This window comes from Sinohyriopsis cumingii, chromosome 16 (genome assembly GCF_028554795.1).
Source record: "Sinohyriopsis cumingii isolate HCF-2022 chromosome 16, ASM2855479v2, whole genome shotgun sequence".
NCBI classification, from domain to species: Eukaryota; Metazoa; Mollusca; class Bivalvia; order Unionida; family Unionidae; genus Sinohyriopsis; species Sinohyriopsis cumingii.
Window position 1 is genome coordinate 52,698,475 of NC_142976.1, and position 26,220 is coordinate 52,724,694.

The 26,220-nt window shown below is 35.5% G+C and overlaps 1 protein-coding gene across 3 annotated transcripts in view; it reads left to right on the forward strand.

Annotated features, from left to right (window-relative positions):
- The first annotated feature begins 16,792 nt into the window (after positions 1-16,792).
- LOC149780411 (tereporin-Ca1-like) overlaps positions 16,793-26,220 on the forward strand; it is a 30,013-nt gene continuing 20,585 nt past the window's right edge. Inside the window, exons 1-2 of one of the 3 annotated variants that reach the window (XM_089937332.1) lie at positions 16,830-16,857; positions 17,935-18,043. The gene's annotated coding sequence lies outside the window, so the exon portion shown is untranslated. Of the gene's footprint in view, positions 16,858-17,359; positions 17,500-17,934; positions 18,044-26,220 lie in introns of those variants that run through there. The other 2 variants (XM_089937331.1, XM_089937333.1) reach the window with 2 other exon arrangements.

The window sequence follows — 26,220 nt, forward strand, 5'->3', positions numbered from 1 at the left end:
CAATATCGTTTTATGAACGATAGGTTCAAATTTACATTCTTTTCAAAATCGTTGTTTGAACGATACGTTCAAATTTACCTGCTTTTCTAAATCGTTATTTGAACGATACATTCATAATTACATTATTTTCTACATCGTTATTTGAACCATACATTCAAGACTTTATATTGGGGGTGTAGGTCACTTTTATTTTGTTGATCGCTGATAGGAATTCACGTTCGTTTTAAAATTCCATTTGTTAAATTCATGTTTTGAGTTTTGAATTTTTTCTAGTTGAGTTAATCGTTGATAGTTCCATGGTAGGAACTTTATAATTTTCCTGATCTTTTTGTTTCCAATGGTGTCAGATTCGTTAATATTTAAATTGCGTTTATAAATAAACATCTCGTAAACGCAGTTGCTTTTGGTGCCTTCCCTAATCCAGTCCCAACCCGGCTTCATCCTGTGACACTGAGGCCATTCTGATCACAAACAAAGACTATTTCATTCACGTCCTTTACCTCAAATAATAAATATTAGCAACACCAACAACAAATTCACACAATCAGTGCAACACCTAAGTGTTACTCTGGACAGTACTCACATTGCACCAACATGTCATGAACATATGCAAGGCTGCATATCTTGAGCTGAGACGCATCAGCTCCATTCTCAAATATTATTCAGTTAATGCCACAAAATATTTGTGTGTTCATTAGTACTTTCAAGACTGGACTATTGTAACTCAATTTTGTCTGATTTATCGCAATATTTGCTCCAGAGACTTCATAAAGTTCAAAACACAACTGCTCGGATCATCCTTTCCCGCTGCTCTGTATCCTACATTGGCTATCAATTCGATCCAGAATCAAACACAAAATTTGTTCTCTGTGCTACGTTTCACTGTCGGACTCTAGTCCAACATACCTATCCGACGTCATCCATGTGTACACACTAGCAATATACTTACGCTACTCTTCTGACAATCGTATACTCATTATTCCCACTATGAAAACAAAGTCATATGGACAGCGCTCTTTTGCATACCAGGGCCCAACAACGTGGAATGAATTGCCTACTGAATTTAGACACAAAGACACAGTTATCACATTCAAGAGGGCTCTCAAAACTCACTTATTTCGACTGCAAGAACAAACGTAAAGACCTAATAATGGTTCCTACCTTTAATATTCTCAACTTTTTTATGTTTTCTAATGTCATGGTGTTTTCTTTTGTATTCATACCATTATATGTTATTATATCTTATAGATGTTGTTTAATGTTATAAAGCGCTTAGGGCTTCTAAAGATTATGCGCTATACAAAGTCATTATTATTATTATTATTATTATTATTATTATTATTATTATTACTATTATTATATACTTTAAGGTTTGAAAATTCGGATTGAAGAAATTATAAGTGAAAAAGTAAAAGGGTTGATTGTTTATTGAAACACAAAATGGATATGAGTAAAATAAATGACAAAATAATTTTCATTTTATTTAGTAAACATGATAATAATGTAAAATAAAACTGGATGACATGCTGGGAAGATTTGAGGTTCATAATTTGCAAAGCAGTGAATAAAAATCATTGAAATAACTCTTTTGGAGGCTTCAAGATGCCTAATGAACGTGAGTTTTTTAAAAAGGTACAAAAGTGATGTTATATGTATAACAGAGGAAGGGAATTATCACAACATGGCCAAAGAAAACTAAATGTAGAACATTTTTTTATAGAATTGGAGATCTATTAATTTGTTAAATGTTTCCTTGGAAATAGTCTTATCGGTTATAGCTAGCAGAATAAAAACATGCCGAAATTATTACATAAAAGTAAAAAAGGATTATAAAAGATAAGGACATTGGTGAGGTAGTCAGAATGATATATGATCGGATGTGTTTTATTGAACAGAATAGTGTGAATGGTATTATTCTACAGCCTGGTCATGACAACGTTACAGGAAGTGCTTTGTGTCTTTCATGGTTGAACAAATGAAATATTATATATATATTCTTCAGAAGTGCAAAACATGTGTGATTTAAAATGGATTCGCACAATCAAAGTGTTTTTTTTATAGTGGACATAGATGTCGTCAAGGGGATCCACTCTTTCCTTATTTGTTCTTATTAGTAACATGAACATTATGAATTATGATTCAGAACAATAATATAAAAGGAATATGCATCTGAAAATAAACTGGTACAATATGCCGATGATCTTGTTAAATGCATCAGAGAACTCTTTCCATGCCTTGGTAGAAACATTAGATGTATTTGCACTAAAAGTGAATATAAAAAATTATACAAAAAAAAGACATTTGATACTCAGTTCTACATATCTAGAATTTCATTGGATTTCAAATTTCTCTTTATTAGGAGATAAATTATCCATTGATATAGAAGACATTATCGAAATAATCTTTGAAAACAAAATTAAGATGTACAAAAACTGTTAGATCAATGGCATCTAAACAAATTAACAATATATGGGGAAATTGTTTTAAAATAAGTGGCTTTATCTAAACGGATGTATTGATTTCTAATGTTACCAAATCCAGAGCTAGTGTTCCAAAATGCATTGAAAAAATGTACAAATAATTTATGTGAAATTACAATCCTGTTTAAAAAAAATGGAATAAAATGTATCAATGGGCTAGAAGTATATAGATTTCGCATGAAACATCTAGCGTCTTTTGTCAAATATAATTATCCTTGGTAAAATATTTCTTGACTTATTTCTTAATAAACGAGTTGTCGTCATAGAGCTATTTCAAATAAATGAATTGCAAATATCACTTATCAAAAATATTAAAAATTCCTTTAGGTGGGATATTCGTTTAGTATGGACATAATTTATATCAATTACAAAGGATAGAATCAACATTAAAATTGCACATGAAGATGTAGGGGGAAATAGAAATATCAAAATTGTCAAAGACCAACTTTGTACTGATTGTGTCTGTCGAAGGGGATATGTATATATATATATATATATATATATATATATATATATATATATAATAATGAGCAAGGTTTTGTGAGTTATATGATATATTACCCAAGATTACACAACATTAGGTTATGTATATGCAATTAATTTATATATGATTTAATTTAATTGTTGTTTATTAGTTTTAATTGTTTTGTTTGTACCGTTGAATGATATTGTAATGTAACTTTATTTGCTGGATTTGACATGGTCCAGAAATTCAGTTCAGTTCTGTTGACCTGACAGTTTTTTTTATAAACAATTATTATTAGAAACACTGTATTCAGATTAAGACCTTGATTCAGAAACAGTAATAGTTTTTGGTAAACAACCTTTGTTTAATTTTTATTAGTTGTTTCTTAGACGAAGAAATATTAAGTCAAAGCCATACATTGAGTACGTGATATGGAACATGAGTTTATTGTTACAAACTTCGAAATCTTTTAGAAGGACCACCCACATCCGGGAATTATTTTTGCGTCGTAGTTAGACCTCTCACTGATGTTTTGAGAAGGAATAGTCAGTCGTGCCATAACACTTGAGAAATCAAGGTGTTTATGTTGTGCCAAGTTTGGGGCTAATGAGGTATATTATATTTTTTTTAATTATTTGAATTTCAAGTAAATGTTTTCATAGGAGATATTAGTGCTCTAAATTAATTCTTGGACAATGACATTTATCGAAATCTATACAGAATTCCTAAACTGTAATATTTTCTGTGATTCAAGAAATGACTGTTGACACTGTGGGACTTCACAGGTTACAGGAGATGTCATTGTCTTCAATTTTGGATTTCATCGAGAATCGAACTCGGCTTCATTCAGGACTTTTTATTATTAAAACTTCTGATTTTTAAATCTTGCATTTATTTAGAATTTGATTGATGAAACTGTAAGTTCTTTTTTCTCATTTTTCACTAGATATTCTCGGAAAATAAATTATTTGTTAAATTTTACAAAGCTTGTTGTCTTCACTTTGTTCTTTTACTTTTTGTAAGAGCCTAAACACGAGAGAAGAAAATTGGTCACTCGTCCTTAAGTTAAATGAATTGTGGCTACAATATTTCAGAAAACTTTGGTAAAGCTAGCGATATGTACTATTCATTCAAATAGCAACAAACGGCTGACTATGATCTGGTTAAGGAATGCGTCTTGAAGGTTTATGATAAAGTCCCTGAAGCTCTTCAGCAAAAATTCAGGAACTATAGAAAGGAAGCTAGACAAACTATCTCGAATTTGCAAGAGAAAATGAACTGTGTCCATAATGCCATTAAAACTGATCGTGATGAACATAAGGTCGAAACTTTTGAAAATGCTGCTCCTACTGCTGAGGGGTAATTCTTATCTCATAACGTTTCTTTTGGCAAATAAGACTTCGACTTCTGGTAGAAAACTGATTAAGCCTAATATAAGTCCTTCTAAATTTCAATCTGACAGAAAACGTGGAAACTCTATTTATTATTGATTATAAATTTATTGAAACGTACGCGAGCATTGAAGATCTTAAATGAGTAAGCTGTGGTGACTCACCATGATATAGCTCACCATTGTACATGTTTTAGTTCCGTCAGGTAAATTAAAATTTCTTCGACAAATAAGAGTATTTCTATTTGTTGTACCAGCACTTATAAAATCTAGTTCAGCGTCTCTATAATCAATCTTGTACAATGTCGTTTATGATCATATGATCCTCCTTAGGTGAATTTACTGATTGTTTTCCTGACAAGATCTTTTGCGATTTTATTCTCAAAATCAGGATTTTCATAATCAGAATATTTTTTTTTGTTGTGGTAACTAAATGCGGCGAACGATATGATACATTTGCTTCACTTACTGTTAACAATAATAATATTTATACATCGAGGATATACCATAATAATACTGTCGGTGCACCCAGGTTTTCTGCAAAATGTTTGCCAAACCGGACATAACATATCGGATGAACATTTTCGGCAAGCTTAAATTACTCGATACAAGTGAATCCAGTCAAATCAAAATCTGGTAATGGTCCATTTATCGATACTCTGGTCACTTCGTGTGTGGGATGTCCAAATTGTTCAAAATACTTAGAACACTCTCCCATTCCAAGAACACTTCCCGGATAACATGCAATCATATCACCTGAAATAACATCGTTATAATCGTATTCAATATTCCATAATACACCGTGTCCATATATCAATACAATTGTGTTATATCTCTTCAAGAAAATCAAATCGTGTTGGTTTCCACGAATTTTTTCTCTCTAGCAAAATGAGCAGCAACTGACGGAACAGTAAAACAATTACTCAGTAATTGTTCAGACCTGGCTTCGTCAGGGTCATGGGTGTATTTGGACGCAATATTTGTCATTTCTTCATGGAGAGATTTTGTACGATGAATAACGCCATTAGGTCGTACAAGCGGATCATAATTTCCATTTTCTTAACTTTGAAATAACCTTACTGATATAGGATCACTTTTACTTCTTTCGTTAATAAAATAAAATATATCTCCTTGGTAAACTTTATCAGTTCGATTTCGTGGAAATATTGTTACTGCATTAGCCTTTGCATGTATATTATGCTCAATAATTTCAATCGAAGCTCCTTTCGATCTATACTCGGATTCGTATAAAATATCTCCGGTTATCGTTCTTAATATTATTGGAAATTAATTTATGTCCTAGCTCAGCGATATCTTTAACAGATGATCCGGTATCTTAACTATTTCTCCCCACTCGTAAAGTATTGTACGTCTTTTATCCGTTAATCCGTTTCCACGTATCGGGTTTGTTAAATGTTCCGTTACTCGTTCGGCCACACAATTTCTTTTTGAAAATTTAATCTTTTTTAGATTATTGACGCGGGGTTAAATAACCGCGGTTACAGGATACGCTCTTTCATAATACGGTTTAAAAATAACAGTCAACATTCCTGGTTTTGAATTTTTCCTTAATACATTTTTTTCATTATGAAGGACAGGGTCATGTTTGTCATTGATAATCCAAGTATTGTTTGTTTCTGCTGATACAATAAACATTTCTCTGAAAAAATATCGGCGAGATAATTAATAATAGTTGCCGCTCGTTTGATATTCATTGTTCCATCGACCGCTTTGTCGACACCATCGGTGTTGCGTACGACATTGAACGTCGACCACGCATGAGATGCACCATCCTTGCTAAATTCTTTCTTGGCGTCTTGAATATGATTAATCAAACTTGTACTCCAAGGATCAACCAGAGCTCGCATCTTTATGTCGGAGGATATTCTGTCAAGTTTTCTTTTAGAAGGCCTCATTTTAATCTCTTTCAATTCTTTCATATTATAACTATTACAAATACATATTTAAATTGATATTATATATACAATGATTGAAACAAAGAACAAATGCAATTAGATTATTATATTCTCTATAACTCTTTGCGACAAAGTTTGTGTAAATGAATTGTGTGGCTCTCATTTACAAAGTGTACGGAGACGGAGTTTAGGACCTAAACCATGTCTAAATGGTGATGTTGGAGTTAGTGGAAACAGGCAATTATGTGTTGAATGTGGTGGTAAAAGTAACAGAATGCTCATAAGAAATGTGAAAGATTATCTATCTAGATTTTTAAAAAATTGATTTAGGCAAATAACTATTTAAACAAATGATAATATATATAAATGGAGCAAAACGAATTTGTGAAACATCCTATTAAGAATTATGAAGCATCTCGTGGTGGTATCATCAGGCACTAACGACTCAAAAACGATCTGTCACTAATACTGGTAATATCATGATCAATACTAAAGGGAATAAACATTATTTCAGTCATAAGTTCGTCTACGAATGTTTTCGAGGGGTACTCAAAGTGGTCTTCTGATACAATTTGCGAGCTATTACACAACACTAGACCAGTAGATTTTGGAAATTCTGGTAAACATCAAAAATTGCAAGACTTGATAAAGCTGTAAATACACAAACTGATATAGAAATGCTATTTCAATAAATGAACGCAGCTGGCAGATATTTTGATATTTTTCAGCGGTCGGTTCATCACGTCGCAGATAATATTACCAAATCGGCCTTTAAAAAAAATATAAACAAAAAATAAGTTTACATTATTGTTGAAGGAAGACAAATCTGTCAAGCTAAAATATCTTACATTACAATTTAATTATTCAATGTTTTGCTTATATTCTACAACCTTAAATGCAACTGTTATTTGATTAATCTGAGGCTTTTATCGTTGATTTGGCAAATATATAAATTACTGTAAAATTTCAGCATTGTTGAAGGGAGATAACTATCACTTTTGTAGAGTACCTCATTAGTTACATTGCTTGTTACTGCAAATAGCCTCAAGGATATAACTCTGTAGTTTTCTTTCTCCGTTGAGCCACATGTTTCCTCATCGTGGTGCAAATGATATAACCAAATCGGTATTTTCAAAGAAATACAAACAAAGGTATCTTAGTTCAGGGTATAACTCTATCATTAGACAGAGAAATTTAATGATTATATGACTCGGTCGATAATATACATCAAGAGGAATAACTCTGTTAGATAAAGGTAAAAGCCATAATCAAGCAAATTTTCATTTCTTAATCAATAATATTCTTTTACTTGATAATTTAAGAAACATTATCCTTATTTTTCTGAATTTTTCAGGTTTCTTGCTTCATCTAGATATTATCATCAATAATAATTAACAAAAAAAGAAAAATGCAAACAGCAAATAAGCCTAGGATTAGTTAGATTATATATCATAGGACCCGTTCTATCATTAGGGATCATTCGTAGCTGCTCCAACTTTGACCCCACAAAAAACACTCTTACCACCATGTTTTTGGTTCTCTCGCGGGGTTGATTATTGGCGGTGCGTGTGCTAAATCTGTTGAACGTAGAGAAGGCTCCGTATATGTATTGTCTTCCTTAGAATTGAGATTGTATGTATTGTGCCGTCCTTAGAATTATGATCATGTCATGCCACTAAGTGATAATCCTGACTGATCCATTGTCATAAGTGAACCATTGCTATGACACTATATGGTATTTCTGACTGAACCATTGTCATGACTGAACCAATATTATCATTGAACCATTGTCATGACATTATGTGATATTTCTGACTGAACCATTGTCATGACTGAACCATTATCATGACTGAACCATTATCATAACTGAACCATTATCATGACACTATGTGGTATTCCTGACAGAAACATTGTCATGGCACTATGTGGTATTCTTGACTGAATTAGAATGAAAATTGTATAAAATGATGTAAATAGCTTAATACAATGCTGTAAATATGCTACTATATGTGTTGTGCCGTACTATTATTTAGATTGTATATACGCTCTAAATAGCTTAATATACAATATGTATTACTATATATATATATATATATATATATATATATATATATATATATATATATATAATGAATTACGAAAATAATAATGATCTTATTTCTACAATAAAAAAATTAAAAATAGACGGCATAAAAATTCAACTTGTTCCAGAAAGCAACAAAATTCTGATTTCGAATCACTGCAAGCGCGTAAATTTCACGATAGATATGCATTGGCAGCGGAATATAGATTCATAAAGAGTACAACAAGCTTTGCTCCAATCGTTGACTACCGCAAATGATACGGAAGTTAAAAAATTCGTATGCGTCAGGAGCGTGATCGGAAAAATTAGATCAGAATTAGCTCGCGAATACGAAATGAAGAAATGTATTAACACACGCGTGAGGCAGTTAAAAAAGTTATGTCAAATCGTCTAAGCGACGTGCTTTCAGTGACTGTAGCAACAATGTCACTTGTGAATGTAGTGACCAAAGTGAAAATAGTGAAAGTATTGACAGCGTCACTGATGAAAGTTACCGCAATGTCGTGGTTAATTAACCTCTGAATTCTATTCAACCTGAGAAATAAAAAAAAATCCGTCTGTAATATTTGTCTTCTTAGTTTATGGTAATATGCCAATCTATTTGAAGAATTGGACAATATTTTTTAAACCTGATCCAATTCAATACAAGAATGTACATTATTCATCATCGGATCTCTCTCGCATGTAATTATAATTATACGTTCTCGCTGCAGTTCATTTAATTGTTCCTGCGTCAACAACTATTTTTCATTACCGTATTCATCAATAATTATATTAACACTAAATAGTTCTGTATTAACTGGGGACTGTATCATTACTATTATGATGGCTATTTCAAGCACCTCTTTTGTCGTGTATGAAAACGCACATGTTGGTACATTATATAATACCTCTTGATTAAATAATTAATTGTAAAACACTCTACCGATCAAAAATCATTAAGATCTTACATATAAATTTATGTTCAGAGATTCTCCATTCGATATTCTTCCATTTTTATTTTTTCACATTTATCAGGACATAAAATATCAGAATATAAAATATTTTTATAATGATTCTTATTTTAATGAGTTTTGTTAACATTTCTTATTTTTCGCTAAATTTAGTTGAACTTTTGTCACTAATTTTAGTCGTATTTGTCAAGGAAAATCTGTTAAATGCCATTTTCTTCGAGGGTGAAAACCTCATCGATTCTCTAATTGGTTTTTGACCATTTTGTAATAACGTCTTGCATAACACACCTAAAAATGATGTTTTTCTGTGTTTTTTGCAGTGTTTTAGCCGATTTTCGTGTATAAAATGAGAATTTATCGAGAACTGGTAAAAACCAATTAGAGAATCGCTGGGGCTTTTACCCTAAATAATTACGAAATCTGACAGATTTTCTTCGACAAGTTTATCGAAATAGATACTAAAACAATAATTTTGTCATCAGAATAAAATAAATCTGATTTCACCTTAAGGATGAAACTCGTCAAAAATCTATACAAAAATCTATAGCTATGATTTTACGTAGAGATTTATATTCAAATTTTCACTTCTTAAATCAATTAGGTGTCCACTCTGGTCAGTAACTTTGAAATGTATTCATGACAGTAAATTGTTATGACATCGTAGGTAACCTGGATTAATATACTCTTGAACGATTAAATATCCAGGAAGTACAAGCGGTGTAAAGCTTTACAGAATATATCCCTGTTGAGCCTGACTAGACGTATCAAGATCTATTTGATAGCTGCTATCAATTGCATCACATACAAGATTTACTGCGATAGTCGATGTTATATTTACAATACCTGGTTAAATATGTCTGCCGCCACCGAAACGACCATTGTTATTTTTGAGAAGAGTGGGTCTTTAGTGGGACTTTTTTCTCCATGACTCAATAATTTTATGATAATTTTCATTAATCCATTTTTTAGTTCCTGTTTATTAAATGTTGGTACAACAGATGTAAAATCACCTGGTTCTGTATACTCTTCTTCTGTTATTTTATTATGATTTATAAATTGTTTTCTAGGGCGGGGAAAAGAAAAAATGTTTATTTACTTCAGTAAAAGTTTCATTACATAATCATAATCTGTTTCGACTTGATTTAGACGTTGTATTGACTCAATGATCTGTTCTTTTATATCATCATTAGAATATTGTGATAATGACGAAAACAAACTGCACATTTTTGTTGATTGATTGATTGATCTCAGAATTAATGGGATCGGAACACATTTTATAACCGTATATGTATCTTAACTAATCGCGAAAAGCATATCTATTATATACATCATCAGTCCCATTCCACGGGAAAATATTTCGATATTTTGGAGTTGTAATTTTTATTTTATTTTCATTTGTAAGAAATTCATTTGACCTTGGTTCCTGTGGTCCATGATATTCAGGTGGAATTTCATGACAACATAAATCAGATCTTATTGCCTATTTATACATATCTACAATGTAATCTGGAGAATATATTCAATCACAGCCAATAATGATGGCTAGTTATAGCTATTTTGGATTCTCTTTCGTTTATAGATAGTATTCAGCGCTGGAATTCATCATTGATTTGTTATATTTAATGTGCATGTTGGAATTTCGACAATATTCCAGTCTGGTGTTCCATCAACTTTATCTTTGCAAATACAAGCGAATTATTCGCCTGTAATCCACCGAATGATCTTGATCTGATATTTGTCCAACTCTGGTATTCTCGTAATTGTGCTAGCGCTATTTCTTTCGCTGGAATTGCAGTTGGAAAGTCAACATTAAATTCAGGATTAGTTGAGCTTACTGATATCATTTTTGTTTTTTGTTTGAGCTGTGTTCGTTACAATTTGTTGAAGTAATTCGTTCGGAGTTGACGTTTTATAAATCCCGATTTTCTAAATTAAACACAGTCATTGCTTCTTTGTAGATTTTAATCATCTCCGTGAACTCAAAATCTGATACTTTTCCATCGCTAAGACTTGTTGATAATAACGAGGATAATTTGAAGTATGCTAATGTCGTTGTATGTAATTTTATTATATAATCATGCAATTTCGTGTTTGTGCAAGTGCATATTATTTGCAGTGATATTAAGGATACCTGCAATCGTTGTTGCAGCTGAAACACAAACTGTTATAATTGCTGGTGCCATCGCTATTGTTGATAACAATACTCCTGTTCCAACGATAACAGCGGACTTTGAATAAACAATTATTCAACGACAACTACACATATGCGATATTTTTTTAAAATTTTAATGTATACCCATCAACAATAATTTTTAGTTTTGTTTGCCATTCACGTGCTTGATTTTATCTGAAGCATTGAAAGTTGATCGGAAGGCTCATTATATTTTATTTAGTAATCAATTGAGGTGTCTAAGCCACAACTCCAATAACCATCAGTAACACGCTACGGTTAATTTTTTTATCAAATGATTCCAGCATAAACATTTCTTCGTCTCCTTTATTTAACACAATAGACACAGTTCCATAAAAAAATTATCGGTTGAATGACGCCATGGATACGTGGTAAATATCTTAAATTTTGCACTGCTGAACACGGACAGCCAATGACTTTTGCGGTATGTTCTATAGGATTATTTTGATGTGACTATGTTGAGAATCTTGGTGACACTATGTATACGATGTTGGTAATCTGTTTGTGGGGAATTTTAATCAGTTTAATTTTTTAACGCTGTCAGGAATTCCACTTATTACATTTTCATGTGGGTTTTGTTCTAATCATTTCAATATCTGATATAGCTGTTTTAATATTGCCAAGTTTTGTGTGAATTTCAGATAGTTGTATGTAAACAGTCAACAGATTTCCAAAGTAATCATCTGCGATTTCATTAATTCTTTTTACATTTCTACGAAGATTTGTAAAAATATTTACATGAACGTCATACTCAGCTCGTAGCGTGATTAATTTAGTATCTACTATATTATAGTTATTCTCTACATATTGTTTTTATTGCGGCATCTTCGTCAGATGTTGGATCTCTTAAAACAACTATTTTATTTCCATTCATGCTCAGTTCACCTGTCGTTATATCACCGGTAGATCGTAAACAATTCGCAACACATTTTTCGACTTCATTTATAATAGTTGCCATTGATATATTTGAGTCTCTAATTCTACAGCCGTCTGTTAATATTGGATTGTTATCTGTTTTAGCTCAGAGAACACTGCGAATTATGTCATTCCATTTGATATTACTCGTTTTTAAAACACCGTATTTATCCTGCAAAACAACTACTTCATCTCGGTCAACTCCAAAGAGGTTAATATCAGTGAGTTCATCTTTAGTCGCTTAATTTGACAAATAAATGCCACTTTTTTTCTTGTCTTTGATAGAAGATCATCCGTAAATATTTACTTTAAGATCTGTTTAAAACGATTAACGGCTACTTGTATAATCTCGCACGACTTTATGAGGTGGTAATGTTGATTTTGATATAGCATCTGAAATGTTTTATATTTAATTTTAGCAGTATCAAGTAAATCAAAATTTGACATTGGAAGAATTAACGAAGTGTTCCTGTAAGTCTTAGACCTTTTCCGTATCGGTAAGTGGTTCCTGGTAATCTTTGACCTTGTCCCATTTTTAAATCCTTTTCCGATTATTTTACCAACAGACATTTTACCAAGACCTCGGCAGCATTGCTTAAAACACCAAGTGCAGCTGTTTTTGCAATAGCTGGAGCTGCAGTGACTATTAACGTTGGTAAAGCTGCAAAAGGTGGAAATATACCACCTGTTTTAACTAAATTTTTAATGGAAATTGGAGAAATATGAAGTTGAACTCCAGTTTTTTATTCTAAAGCCCTTTTGAAATGTTCAAGTTGAGTCTTGGTTAATGAAAATTTGGTCCACCACTGGAAATTTACTCATTTTTTAACGTTGTTTTTTTCGATTTTACTTGCAAGTTTTGATTGTAATTTTTTCACCTGACCGGAAGTCAGAGTGACATTGACGTGACTATAAGACATTATAAATATCATGAGCGATTGAATTACATTTTCTACTGGAGCGTCAATAACTCTCATTCGTCCACCAACACCTTCAAGTAACATTGATTTGTCGCTGAGTATAACATCAATTGCTCTGTAATTAGGAGCAGCTCCAGCTTCTCTATTTAATCGAGCTCGAAAGTGAATATCAGTGACAGATTGTCTAAATAAATCAAGATGTTCCAATGAAAAGTAATATATCGGACACAGATTTGTTAAATCTAGTTGTGATATTTGCAAACCAGTATCTATATTTTGATCAGGTCCCATAAATGTCATTAACCGATGATATGCACGTGCTACATGATTTATTTCAAAATTTAATAGTATATCTTCAGATGGTTCTTGATGTCCATTTAACCTCAGTGAAACTTCATAAACTCCAAGTTTGTCAAATATAATAGGACTTTCTTCTTGCGAGTTTACTTGTTCAGCATTTTGAAAAACAATGAAAATATTCCTTGGCACACAAACACCTTGCTGAGATGCTATATGCCAGGTGAATAAACCATTAACGATACGTTGAAGACTGTCTGTAGTTGTTGTTAACTATGATAATAATGGTTTACCGTCTGAACCCATAAAAGAGTTTTGTTCTTCGGCAATCGTTGGAATCATTACCGGCATCCTCAACAAACATTTTGTTAGTTATACTTTACCGGCATTAACGCCAACACCTTCTCACCAAACAGCATCATCGTCAGTAGCCTTTCTTACAAGGACAATTTTATGCTTGGCACGGAAAATAACCTTTCTAACGTTTCTACAAAGTCCAAAGATATGAGACAGTGGAATCGCACATGAAAATCTTCTATTACCTCTTACCATCGATTGACTTGTTGTAAAACCTAAGGTGAAGCGTGCATTAATGCTAATCATTTCAAGTTGTGAATCAACGTCACGGGTGTTGGCAGCCTTTCTTGGCTGTCCTATCATATACTATCTCTTGTCAGGAAAAGTCCGAGTTGTCTTTAGCAAACATTATTGACGGGCCAGCTGATCTTGTATAATCGTCAGAATATCTTGCTATGCCTATTATTGTTTTTATAGCAACATCAACCTCTTTTTGAATATTTTCAATATTGTTTCCATCAATCATGTATGTACGTAGCACTGCCAAACAACAACATGTTGCCGTTATTAACGAAACTAATTATATCACTGACATTATATTCTGTCTTATCAGCTTTCAAAAGTTACCCTTCTACTTCAATAAAAGCTGCAGCAGGTAAGACATATGTGCTTGTATCTTGAACTTGTAATTCAATTCAACCACTCTAATCTGGTTGTCGTGCGTCATAAAAAATAATACTGATATTCACGTATGAATTCATCTTTGAGAATTGGTACGTCCATATCGAACGCTGGATCAGATATACGTTTGAACATTTTATTATAGTTGTTATCGTCTAACACAAAGACCACTTCCTGCTATTAAACTTGCCGTTTTTTTTCTCCTTCTGACGGGGGTATATCAGCCAACTCTGCTAGTATTTCATTTGCAGCTTGATTTATTATTTTACTGATATTTACAGGCACAACTTCAGTACTGGGTAATTTTATTGGTTGTGGTTTTCTTCGTACTAATCGAGCAAATCTCTTTAATTGATGAAAATGCTTTACCGGCAACATTACCAACAGAACTAATACCTTTATCACGGACATCCTCAATAGCTTTCATCCCTAATTGTTTTGCAATCGGTATTGCTTTTGAAGCCATCCTTCTGAATAAACCCATAACGACATCACCGAGTCTATCTCAGTAAATCGCTTTGTAAGTTGGCAATCTAGAGTTTACTAACCTAAATATTACAGGCCCACGTTGAGCAGTGTTTATAATCGTTTGTTTAATTACATACTGATTAATTAATTGTTTCAGTCGCTGTGATGATCATCACAGATTTCATTAGTAAAAGAATGATAACTGTTGCGATGCATAACACTGCCTGTAAATAATATTCGACAAAATCAGATATTTCATTAATAATTTCTGGAGAATTATTTCCTGCGCGTTTTCCTCCAATCAGAATTTTTAGTCGGTCAACATAGGCAAGAATACTGCCATGACAAGTAATAAGATCACTTCATTGAGTAGAAAAACCACTTCCGGTTGCTCCTTCTTCTTCACTTACTTTTATATCTGCTTCTTTCTCCCATTTTTGAGACTGAATTCCAATTTGCTTCTTTCTTACTTGGTGAAGTACGTAACTCCTTCCTTCGTCTAATTTCTCCAAAATCCAAATCTTCTTCTTCTCTCTTTTTCCTTTCTCGTGCAATCTCTTTAAGTCTCGACTTCATTTCTTTTTCCCTTTGTTTCCTTGATTGTTTAGCTTCTTCAAATTGCAACTTAATGTCTTCTTCTTTTTGTCTCCTTTCCAGCCTTGATCGTCTAATATGCTCATCTACTGTCTGGTTAAAAATGTTAAAATTATTAACATCTTCCTCAGATCTTTTTTGTTGAGTATTAGTAGCGACGCGATATGCTTCCCTAATCCAATCAGCATTTTGTAAAGTATTAATATACTCGGGTTTCACATATTTTTCTCTTTCACGATATCGATACGTGGCAATATCAAGTATTTTGTTTAGGTCTTTGATAAAGTCAATACCTTCAGGCGTGAATTTATCCATAATGTTAGTTCTAATTTTTTGCAGAGGTTGTGGTTGAACTTCAGATTGTAGTTGAGGAGGTTGCTGGGGTGGTGGTTGAGCTGCTTGAAGACGGCCAACAATATCAACAGGCAATGTTTCAAGAGCTTTTTGTGTTGCCTCAGTTGCTGTAACAAATTTCTTGGTTCGACAATTGGTTTAATTGTTCTGTATCTTCTGCATATTCAACTTGTACTTCTTGGCGTTCTTGCAGTTTTCGTCTGACAGAATCACGGACGGAAAGAAAATTCTTAATTGCTTCTAATCTTTCTCAAGCTAATCTAACAGTATAAGACTCCATAGCTGGTGCCTTTATTGATATAATAATGATTTAATTACAGCAGCAGAGAGGGTGCGACCTCAATGAAACGTTCCGCGGTAAACAAAAACGCACATACAAATTTAGAAAAACACTAACGACAAAGATAAAGTAACAAAATAAACTAACCCAATTAGATAAACTCTCGGTTTTGTTAGAGTATTCGTTTTAGCGTTATTACGTTTATATTTTTTATTTTTTTCGTATGAGGTTTTACTTTTCATTTTGACGTTTCAGCAAAAGGTCTGTTCACCCTCTCTGCTTCTCAATCACATATAAAAGCATCACTGTATTTAACTTGTAAATCAGTAAGAATTTTTGTTGCAAAATATCTTGATTCTTATACGTATTGCTAACTTAAATTAACCAAAATATGCACGTATTTATTAAGTCCGAATTGCCAAAGAAAGGAAAACACGACCATGCAATTCCTTGATAATGAGCGCAGCAATTTAGCATTCAAAGTTGTTTCGAGAAAAATTCTAAAGAAATGGGTTATTCCAAGTTGTCGCCAAACACCCATAGGGAAAATCGTTTGTCATATCGGCGTACAGGTAAAGTGCCTTTATTTGTTTTGGTTTCTCTTGTATAATGTGCATTAATTTCTTAACTTGTAAATCAACTAACCATATCTGCATAATATTTGATTGAGCATCATGCTCAATAAAGCCGTTGATATTACTGTTTCGATTACGTATCTGGTTTGTTCAAATACATGGCTGCCTGGGCCCAACCCGGAAGTGTGCTGTAATTTTACAGGTTGGACCCCAACTCTATCCATTCTGATTCCTTGAAGGGAATACTGGAGTGCATTGAAACCATTAGGGTTAATGTTGGCGATCGGCGAATAAGTACATAAAAGGCATCGACCTTTTAACAGATTTATGTTTTTATTGTATTATTTGTTTTATATTAACATGCATATAATTGTCAGTGTGAATCACATGATAGGGGAAAGCGATCGATAAACAAGAGGCATTCGAGATTTCTGGTTAAGCAAGGGACGTTACTCTGATATCACGGTAGTACTGAAAACATGTGGTTACAATGGCATATGCATGACCTAGTGTTAGGAGCTTGATGCAAATTTTGTAAATCAGTTTGAAAATTGGACGCTGATTCAAAGGCTCGCAATATTTCACTTGTAGCCTCCAACAACAGAAGAACGGATCTGCGACAATTAAAACATTATATATGTAACCATGGGCTGGTGTCCACAGGGGCTCATATTGTTGCTTATAATTGACCTGTCATACATGTACCATATAATAACTACAAGGGAGGACGCTTGTCTCCTTGCTCACGTGACCTGTTTAAATGCTGATATTAAAAGCTACGCTTTGAGTAGCTTAATAAAGTTGGTACTGATATTTAGTTTAGGCATTCGACTGTGTATCCCTATCAAACGTTTGACTTAATATCATTCCTTTAAGGAATGCCAAGTCATTTTCCCATGCTATTGCTCGACATGGCCCTGATCGCGCCCGCTTAATACGAAAGTGAGATCCTGATACATGGAATAGTCTGTCCTCTCATTCATTAAAGGAAAGTTGCTTCCTGTTTTTATTATAACTTATTTTCCTGTTTTTATTATAACTTATTTTCCTGTTTTTATTATAACTTATTTTCAGTCGGCCAATGAGAAGTACTATTCTTATCAATGCGTTCTTGTATATTAAGCAGGGCGACCAGGGCCATGTCGAGTGGTAGCGTTGAAAAATGATTTGTCATTCCTTAAAGGTATGATATTAAGTCAAATGTTTGAAATATCAGCATTTCTTAAATAGGTCGCACGAGCAAGGAGACAAATGTCCTCCATTGTAATTATTATATAATACATGTATTACAGGTCCATTCTAAGCAATGATACAAGCCCCTATGTCGGTTAGAGTGGACTCACCAACATGAGCATGAAAATACATGTCGACAACAGATTGTTTAAAGAAAACAAAGTGTTATAAAGAAAAATACAAATAATTCAACACCAGTTAATTGCCAAAGCCACCTTGAAACAAACATTAACATCCTTCATATTTTGATTCATATTTGCTACCATAGATTTTCAATGTGGGTATGTGAGAAAGCTTGCCAGTAGCTTCTCATGGGTCGGTTCTTTCCGGGGTTTTCTCGGGTTCTTCCTCCACCATTAATACTGGCCGCCATGTATAGCCTATCGTGTGCTGAAAAATGGCGTTAAACCCCACAACAACAACAACAACAACCATAGATTTTATCTCTTGCTTCTTTTTAACTATGGTAATCTTGTGATCTGACTCATGCCTAACATCATTGTACATTATCAGATGACAAACTGCTTAACCAATTTCTTAGAGTGATATCAATTTTATGATGATATAGATTTTTTTTAGAACATGCGATATGGCCATGTGTTAAAAACTTGTATTCGTCAGGGCATTATTTAAATAGTGTACTTGCCAGCAAATTCCAAAATTTTCCTGAAATAAAACTGGTGATGCAGAACTAGTAACTTATGGTCATATCTTGTATATAAGAATAGCACAAGATTGGTGGCACTAAAAGGAAAATTACCGAACGAGGTCGCCTTTGTGCTAAAATATAGCGTTTAACCCTACAACAACAACCTCTACTACCACGCTACTAAAAGCCTGTGATATCTTAGGAAGCCACTGTACACTAAATTTTCTTGGTACCCAGTCCACGTGTGCCATGCAACATACTGAACATGCTTCATCAGTTGCGATCTGTAAATTAAAAAGAATTTTAAAAAATTGAGAAACTGAATATTTCTTGGCACTTATCTTGGAGTATAACAAATCATATATTTCAGTTAGTCATATATTTCAGTTAGTCATATATTTCAATTAGTCATATATTTCAGTTAGTCATATATTTCAGTTAGTCATATATTTCAATTAGTCATATATTTCAGTTAGTCATATATTTCAATTAGTCATATACATTAGTCTCCTGGACTGTATGAGGCCATAACTCATTCTTGCCACATTGGCTACTAAACTGTTTTCTATTTTTACGGAATTTTTGGCAGAAAATTTCTGACATTCTAAAATGTTGAAATGCAACATAAAAAACATTCACACACATTATTATGATCTTAAACGACCTGTATTTTGAAAAGTAAAGTAATTTTCAATAAAAGTGAGCATTTTAGAATTTTCGTTTTCACATCTATAGCAGCAGAGGGGGCGAATCCGACATTTTGTCCAATCGTTATTTTGCTTAATTATTACTTCTGCACTCAGCGGATCCGGTGTAGTCAGCGCTGGTAAAAAAAAAACGACGACGTCGTTGGGGGATCGTCGCGTCGTCATTTGGTTTAATTAACACCTTCTGCGCGCCTATCCCAGTTTTGTCAGCGTCCGGTAAGCACATCGACGACCGCGTCGATGTCATCGCCCCCCTCTGCTGCTATGATCTTACAAACAGAGTAACCACTAACTCCTCCTCCTGTAGATCAATTAGGTTATTTGACTGATCGGTAAGTCTAAAATTAATTCTCGTTAAAAACCGATTATGGCATCTCATATAGACCGGATTAATCGGACTCTCAACGATTAAAAATCCGGGAGGGGCTGTTGGTGAAAATGAATAAAGGATATATCCCTGTTGAGCTTGATTTGATTGCTTGGTATCCACCTGGTAACTCCCTTCGATAACATCACACACTAGATTGATTGCTATCACTGATGCGATATTTACGTTGTACGGGGCAATATGCCTACCACCATCTCCGTTATCGTGTTTGAGGATATAAGTTGATGGACCGAGAAAATCATTAAGAGACTTTCTTAGTTCTGGCGCGTTGTATCCTGGAAACTTGAAATCGGGTAAATCGGCTTCTATGATATTATACTCGGTTAGGAATCGTTGTTTATTATCATCGCTGTTATCGGATATTGTTTTAACGATTAGTTCATTGATATATTCCATGTCTGATATAAGTTGATTTAACACCTCAATGTGTTTTCGTGTTTTTGTCTCCCGTAGCTGTTCTAGTTGTGATTGGTAAATACGATTAATCTCGGCAAACGCATCAGTGATATCATTTAAATTAACTGTGACTACGGCGGATAATTCAGGAGTTTTCTTATACTGAAAATACCATTGCATGGTATTCCTGTCTCGAAATGTAAACCAACTGAATAATAACGCGCTCCTTATAACAGACCAATCATCTCGATACCCGGGATTAATCTCATGATACGATTGCTCATTCGTGTGCAAGTCCGCGGGGATTTCCTTAGGCCATCCTAGTATGGTTCTTATTGAACTGTTATAAATATCAACCATATACCCCGGTGTGCTTATTTCAATCGTCGACGATAACGTCGGTTCATGAACCGTAATAGCGATTTTTGATTCCTTTCCTGTGATCGATTTTATCCTGCGTTGAAATTCCTTATTGATTTGTTCTATTTGGTATGACCCAGTTGGTATTGTAACCTCCTCCCAGTCTGGGGTCCCATCGGGTTTATTTGTCCGTGCAAAAACCAGCGAGTTATTAGGTTGTTGTCCGTTAAATGCGTCCGCTCGGATATTAGGCCAACTGTGATATACTCGCAATTTTGCCAGCGCTATTTCCTTCACTGGAACCGGCGATGGGAAGTTCACACTGAATTCGGGTTTCGTTGATGTTATCGATATCATACTTGTTTGTACCGGAGTGGTGTTCTCCGCGATCCGCTGAAGTAATTGAGACCCTTCGGGGTTCAGCGACATTATTATTATTCGTTGTCTTTAGTGTCTAATTTCAACAACCAGGTGGTTCCGGCTTCCAGTTGAAAATCCTCGATTTTTGACATCGCGGAGCTATACAACTGGACCATCGTGGAGAATTCAACATCGGATACGAACAAATTATCAATTGACAACGAGATCAACCCGGATAATTTCGAGTACGCGTCGGATACTATTTGATGTTTTACTGTATACTCGTTGAGTTTTTTCTGAAAACACGATGATATCTTCCTAGTGATTGCGTTGGCAACTCCAGCAACTGTTGTCATCGCGGAAACAGCGATTGGAACAGCGATCGGGGCTATCGTGGTCACCGTGGATAAAATAACACCGGCGCCAGCTACTATACCCGACACCGAGTACACGACCGCGTCGATGGTGGTTATTTTTCGACGGTATTTTTTTATTTTTGCACGGTATTGTTCGGAAAGCGTTTTTAAGTTCGCGGAGAATTCTTTTGCGGTATCGAATCGATATTGATGTGACGTCGGTGATACCTCTGATTCAATTTCCTTGGTGGTCATTTTTATTTTAAAAGAGCTAGTGTTTTTAATTACTTAGATTCGCTACAAATTCCACATACCATGTAATGTTTGCCCCGGCTAGATTTCTATCAACGGCATAAATTGTAAACAGTTCAGTTGCGTTCTTGTCTATAATTGTTGATATTGTATTGTTAAACCCGGATGAACTCGACGATAATATATTAAACTGCATCATTGAAACCAGTGTCAATCGATAAATACCCTTAACAGTTGCGGTGATATTCACTGTATTCTGTGTAGGAGTCCAATCGAATGATCCATGCCGAATTGTGTATACTGTGTTGATGATGTTCTCATGAGGGGTTTTTATTTTTTCGAATTGCTCTGCTACTCTCGGTAGTCCGTCTTTAATCGCTTCAACATCAGTTCTGATTATTCCTACTTCCTGCCAATGCGCGTCTATATTATTCTTGTTCGCTGCAACATTAGTTTTGATTGTTTCTATTTCCTGTGTATTCTCGGTCATACTTTTTTTGTTTGCTGCAACATCAAGTTTGATTGTTCCTATTTCATATGTATGCACGTCTATACCTTTTTTGTTCGCTGCAACATCAGTTTTGATTAATCCTATTCCCCGCCAATACGCGTCTACATTTTTTTTGTTCGCTTCGACATCAGTTTTGATTGTTCCTATTTCCTGTGTATGCGCGTCCACACCCTTTTTGTTCGCTTCAATATCAGTTTTGATTGTTCCTATTTCCTGTGTATGCGTGTCCATATTATTTATGATCGTTGTAACATCAGTTTTGATTGTTTCTATTTTCCGTCCATGCGAGTCTACATTATTTATGATCGTTGCAACATTAGCGCCGATTATTTCTATTTCCCGTTCATGCGCGTCTACACTCCTTTTGTTTGTTGCAACATCAGTTTTGATTGTTTTTATTTCCTGTCCATACGCAGTGATATCATTTATAGTTATTGTAATCTCATCCGGCTTGGTATTTTTTTTACCAAAGAATTTATCAAAGTTGTCATCGATCCTGTTAACATTTTTTCGCAACGGGGGTAAATTGGCCGACATCTCCATAAGATCCGAAATAGCATTTTTTATTTTTACAAGATTTGGTTCGTCTGCCGTCGGGGGTCCCCGAAAAAATCTTTCGACAATGTCTCGCATTTCGCCGATGTGCGTTATTATCGACCTGAACTGTTCTCCCTGCAAGTTAAATTCACCACGTAAACCCTTTAACGAATCCGACATGGTTACATAATTGTTGCCAAGTGTACTTATTTTTCTATTTATTGTCAAGATGGATTCACCCGGTTTGAGTCGTCCGTCGCCGGTATACAGCGCGATAGCGTTCTCGGCGGCATCACGCTGTCGTATTAAAACGTCATCCAGCGACACATTACTGGATTTCAATTTACCCTGGCGGTCTTGAAATACAACTATTTCGTCCGGGTCAACACTGGTTAAATTCAACGTATCAGCGATTTCATCCTCAATTAGTTTTTTTATGTCATCGGTGGCGGGCGTTTCCGTGGGCTTTTTCAGCGCCGAAACCGGTCGTCCCCAAATATCAATCATCGTTATTGTAAAAAAAACGGCGTTTCTAATTAACCCGCCGGGCCTCTACGACCCCACTAGTGTATTCGTTTACAACCACATGAGGTGGTTTCCGCGATGATGAAATCGCCGCAAGTACGTTCAATACCTCGCGGCCACATATCGGTGGGTCACTTAATCGCTGTGTTGGCAGCGTGGAATAAAAAACCCGGGCTGAACACGCCCGGGCTGAACACGCCCGGATATACCGCATGAACTCTTTCGGCGGGGCTAACCCGTATGAATCAAAATAGACGATCGCACGCGGATCAATTGCGTATGCAACCCAATGAGTTCCCGCTCCGGAGGACCCATCGAGGTTAATTATACCGGTTTCAATATTCCTTGGTGCCGCCGGTAATTGATCCCTCATAAAAACACCTCTGAAGTTTTTTATCGCTAACGCGTTTGCGGCGTCTATTAAATCAAAATTAGACATTGGAGTCATTGACTCAGGAGTCATTGACTCCCGAGTCAATAAACGGTTCCCGGTAGTCTTAGACCCTTTCCCGAGTACCATGAATACGGGGTTCCCGGTAGTCTTAGACCCTTTCCGGCCACGGGTCGTTTTTTTTTGTAGCCTTTCCCGGTTGCCTTCTTTAATGCCATTCCCGCCGCGGTACCAACGGCTCCTAACGCCGCCGCCTTAGCCACTGCTGGGGCCGCCGCGGCAATCAATGCCGGAATCGCAGCTAACAGCGGAAATATCCCACCGGTCTTTTCCATGTTTTTAATTGCTGCGGCTGAAAAATCTATTTGAACACCTTTTTTATTCTTAATCGCGTCATTGAAATGTTTTATTTGACGCGCCGTCAACGATATCTTATGATTACCACCCGCCATCTGCGACGGCTTCAGCGTTATTGTGGTCCCGCATTGTTTAGCCGACTTTGATCGTAATTTCTTGACTTGACCATCAGTCAACTCTACACTGACGACACTATACGACATTTTATTGTAAACGCGTTTATGCTTTCAATTACATGTTTTCCACTGGCGCATCAACGATTCTCATTCGTCCACCAACGCCTTCCAACAGCATTGATTTATCGCTGAGAATGACAGCAACCGCTCTATAATTAACACCAGCCGGGGCTATACGAGCTCGGAAGTGTATATCAACGACGGATTGTCTCGTTAAATCAAGATGTTCCAGCGAAAAATAATAAATCGGATACAGGTTTTTAAAATCAAGTTGTGATATTTGCAAACCGGTGTCGACGTTTTGATCACGACCCATATATGACAGCAATCGATGATACACACGTGCGACATGATTGTCACCGTAATTAAGCTGTATATCCTCGGATGGTTCCTGTTGTCCGTTTATTCTCAGCGAAACCTCCATGACTCCTAATCGATCAAATATCATATGGCTGCGTTCTTGATTACCCAATCGTTCCCTATTCTGTAGCGCTATGAATATATGACGCGGGGCTGAAACACCCTGTTTTGATGCTAGGTGCCATGTAAACGTATCGGCGACGTTATCCTCTTTAGCATCAGTTGTTACCGCTAGCCAACTCAACAGCGATTTCCCTCCCTGTTCCATAAATGCTAACAATCGTGCTTCCGTGGTAACTGATGGAGTCAGCACCGGCATCCACAATGCCATTTTAGTTAAAATGACTTTACCGGCAGCGACGCCAGCAGCATGCCATATTGCATTGTTATCATCGCCCCTTCGCGTCAGCGCGATTGTATGCTTAGCCCCATAGACAACTTTTCTAACATTTCTGCAGAATCCAAATATGTGATGGAGTGGAATCGCGCATGAAAACTTTCGGCGTGGTCCTTGCAACATTCCTATTCGTGTTGCAAACCCTAGATTAAAATTATCGTTAGTACTTTTTATGATATTGAACTCAGCACCCGGTCTTGTTCTGCGGTCTGGGTTGGCTGCTTCAGTTTGATTAGGAACTGAAGTATCTCTTTCCACCAGCACGTTAATGTACTGAATATGATCAGCGTTATCGGTGGAGTCCTTTGCGAACATCATAGATGGGCCCGCCGATCTTGTATAATCATCCGAGTATCTCGCCAACCCAATTATCGTCGTTGCAACATCAACCTCGCGTTCTATTGATTCAATTTCTCGCCCGTCAATAAGATATCTGGCGCTCTCAAATAACGCCATGATACCGTTGTTGACGAAGCCAACTCGAACACGATGGTCATCTGCGTATGGTGCATTATCGGCGGCATTTGTCACGAGTTCTCCCTCGATTTCGATAAACGCTTCACACGGCAAAAAATATTTACTGGTATCTTGGACTTGAAGTTCAATTCGCGATCGTAGGTCAGGTTGCGCTGCATAATAAGAATAATATTGATAATCACGGACAGAATCATCCCTGCGTACTGGGGCGTCCATATCAAACGCGGGATCAGCGGTACGCGCAAACATTCTATTATTTATCATGTTGATGTTTTCAATTGCGATTTTTTCGTCGTAAATTCTTTGAATTTAAACCACTCCCCGCTATCGCGTTCATGAGCGCGTTGGTTGCCGCATCGGCGGATGGCGAAGTCGTCGCCAACGACTCTAATTTTTCTTCCACGGCGTTATTTATTACTTTACTGACATTTGCAGGCATCACTGTCGTTGATGGCATTACCGGTGGTTTCTGTTTTTTTCTCCTGAATTTCACCAATGACATTAGTTTGTCCCGCGCGGCTGAAAACGCCCTTCCGGCAACATCTCCAATGGCACTAATACCCTTATCACGAATAACATCAATAGCCTTCATTCCTAATTGTTTGGCTAACGGCGCTACTTTTGGAGCCATTCTTGTAAATAACCCCGCAATGGTGCTACCGAGACCATCTCCATAGTACGCGCGGTAAACAGGCAATCGCGAGTTTACCACGTAGACGAGTACTGGTTTATCATGGTTGTAGTGTATGATCATCCTTATTAAAAACACCAGTTTTCCAATTAATCATCCACGAGTTCGTCTATGAGCGTTCGATATGCATTAATGTCCATAATACCGCCTGCAAATAACCGCTTGCAAATATCAGCGGCCTCATTGATTATTTCCGTAGAGTTATTTCCGGCTCGTTTTCCTCCAATTAGTACCTCT